The following is a 3,339-nucleotide window of genomic DNA, read 5'->3' as shown; positions in this document are numbered from 1 at the left end:
AACCAAGGAGGCAACTCATTAACTGAATTTCGAACATCGACAACTGGTTAACCAAATGTCAGAGCGACAAATGATTAACCAAGGAGGCAACTCAGTAACTGAATTTCGAACATCGACAACTGGTTAACCAAGAGTCAGAGCGACAAATGATTAACCAAGGAGGCAACTCATTAACTGAATTTCGAACATCGACAACTGGGTAACCAAAAGACACAGGGACAAATGAGTAACCAAAGGGCCAACTCATTAACTGAAATTTCAAAGAGGCTACTCATTAACTGAAATTTGAACATCGACAACTGGTTAACCAAATGTCAGAGCGACAAATGAGTAACCAAGCAGGCAACTGATTAACTGAAAACTTGTCATTCACATTTGGGACGGAATACACGATGGGAATGTATTCGGCCCCCTTACCGGGCCTTGGGGTGCTGCTTTCCCGCTTGTGGAACCGAGTTGGGGTCGTCAAATGGCCTGGTGCATTGTTTGAAACACTGGTTAATGAGTTGTCAAGGTAGGAAATCATAGAACATAAGAGCAGCTCATTAACTGAAATTTTGAACATCGACAACTGGTTAACCAAGAGTCAGAGCGACAAATGATTAACCAAGGAGGCAACTCATTAACTGAATTTCGAACATCGACAACTGGATAACCAAAAGACACAGGGACAAATGAGTAACCAAAGGGCCAACTCATTAAGTGAAATTTCAAAGAGGCAACTCAGTAACTGTAATTTTGAACATCGACAACTGGTTAACCAAAAGCCAGAGCGACAAATGAGTAACCAAGGAGGCAACTCATTAACTGAATTTCGAACATCGACAACTGGTTAACCAAAAGACACAGGGACAAATGAGTAACCAAAGGGCCAACTCATTAACTGAAATTTCAAAGAGGCAACTCATTAACTGAATTTCGAACATCGACAACTGGTTAACCAAATGTCAGAGCGACAAATGATTAACCAAGCAGGCAACTGATTAACTGAAATTTTAAAATTGACAACTGGATAACCAAAAGTGGGAACTCATGCTTCGGACGGGCTTACATACGGCAGGCTGACGCCCGGCAGAGGCCCGGGCTTCGCCTCCCTTGCGTAAGCGACCGTCTCCGAATCGATTAAAGGCGTAAAATCGGAGTTCAGAGCGGGAAAATTTTTTCCCGAAAACGGCCGGAAAAAAAAAAATGTCTCCTTTTCCGCCGAGCAGGGTGGCATTCGAACGGGCACGGGAAGCCGCGTCTAACGGTGTAAAAACGGCTTGGCTCCGACGCGGGAGTGCGGAGATATGGCCGTTCAAAGTTGTACTGGAAGTCCGGAAGGAGAAAAATTTGACTGCCTGTAGCCGAAAAAAGTTCCAGCGGTCGGTCACAAAAGTCAAATCCGTCCCGCTGATTTGACACTTGTCATTTCTGGCAGGGGGGATTGGCGGGGTACCTGGAGAATGGTAGGAGGTGGTTTTTCGAGACTTTGTCTGTTTTCCAGATTACTGTCTAGGGCCTCCAGGTCTGCAGAGACCGACCCGGGCTGCCGTCCAACCGACTTTTAACCCTTTTTGGGTGGAAATTTATTTCCATTTTTAACCAATTTTCGGGTTTTTGGTCGGGCTTAAAAACGGCAGCCTGACGCCCGGCAGAGGCCGGGGCTTCGGCTCCCTTGCGTAAGGGACCGTATACGAAACGATTAAAGCCGAAAAATCCGAGTTCAGAGCGGGAATTTTTTTTCCCGAAATCGGCCGAAAAATAAAAAAATTCTCCTTTTCCGCCGAGCAGGGCGGCATTCGAACGGGCACGGGAAGCCGCGTCTAACGGTGTAAAAACGGCTTGGCTCCGACGCGGGAGTGCGGAGATATGGCCGTTCAAAGTTGTACTGGAAGTCCGGAAGGAGAAAAATTTGACTGCCTGTAGCCGAAAAAAGTTCCAGCGGTCGGTCACAAAAGTCAAATCCGTCCCGCTGATTTGACACTTGTCATTTCTGGCAGGGGGGATTGGCGGGGTACCTGGAGAATGGTAGGAGGTGGTTTCTCGAGACTTTGTCTGTTTTCCAGATTACTGTCTAGGGCCTCCAGGTCTGCAGAGACCGACCAGGGCTGCCGTCCAACCGACTTTTAACCCTTTTTGGGTGGAAATTTATTTCCATTTTTAACCAATTTTCGGGTTTTTGGTCGGGCTTAAAAAACGGCAGCCTGACGCCTGGCAGAGGCCGGGGCTTCGGCTCCCCTTGCGTAAGGGACCGTATTCGACCCGATTAAGCCCCGAAAATGGATCCAAATGTCGGCCGACCAAGTAAGCTTGCTGGGGAGAGAGACTAAGTGCCGGGCTGGGCACCTCATTAACCAGTGAAAAGTTTTGGCTGCTGGAGAGACTAAGTCCCAGCCTGGGCACATCATTAACCATAAATGAAAAAGGCGAGGCCGAGTCTGGTGCATGGCTAACTGATTAACCAAATTGGCAAGGCCCGGGCTGAAAGTGAATGAGCGACCCGTGGCCAGGGGGCTGGAATGCGGGAGAGAATCCAACCCCCAAAATATGGAAGTCCGATGAGAAAATATTCGGCCGCCTTTTGCGGGCCTCGGGTGTTGCTTCCCGGCCTGGGAAAGTGAGTTGCTCCCGCCGAATTGACATGTGCATTTAACGATTTCGAGACATGATTAACCAAAACGCGGAAGTCCGATGAGAAAATATTAGGGCCCTTCAAGCGGGCCTCCGGTGATGCTTTCCGGCTTGGGAAAGTGAATTGCTCCCGCCGAATTGACATGTGCATTTAACGATTTCGAGACATGATTAACCAAAACGCGGAAGTCCGATGAGAAAATATTCGGCCGCCTTTTGCGGGCCTCGGGTGTTGCTTCCCGGCCTGGGAAAGTGATTTGCTACCGCCAAATTGACATGTGTCATTTCTGGCAAGTGTCTCAGGACATAGTTAATGAGTTGCAGTTTGGGAAATCATTAACCTCGTCGGAAGTCCCGATGAAGAAAAAAAAAAGTGCCATTTGCGGGGATTTGGGTGCTCCTGGTCGGATAGAGGTGGCCGTTTGACCCGCTGATTTGACACTTGTCATTTCTGGCAGGGGGGGTTGGCGGGGTGCCCGGAGATTTTCGGGAACACGATTTTCAGAACAAAATTCACTCAGCGGGAGCACTTTGAAAATGCCCGAAAAGTGTTACTTTGCTAAAAGGCTCATTTTATCAATATAGAGACCTTTCAAAGAGTATTGGAAAGTCATATTAAAGTGGTTTTGTGGCTTTTATGACTTAATGACAAAAAACTCTAAGTGTGAATCTGAAATCGTAGACAGACAGCAGAAACATATAAATAATTCCAGCGTCTAAGTTTCA

This window comes from Somniosus microcephalus, unplaced genomic scaffold (genome assembly GCF_052327205.1).
Source record: "Somniosus microcephalus isolate GS21.2 unplaced genomic scaffold, FLI_Smic_1.0 scaffold1854, whole genome shotgun sequence".
NCBI lineage: Eukaryota > Metazoa > Chordata > Chondrichthyes > Squaliformes > Somniosidae > Somniosus > Somniosus microcephalus.
The sequence above is the reverse complement of the archived record's forward strand: the minus strand, read 5'-3'. Positions refer to the sequence as shown.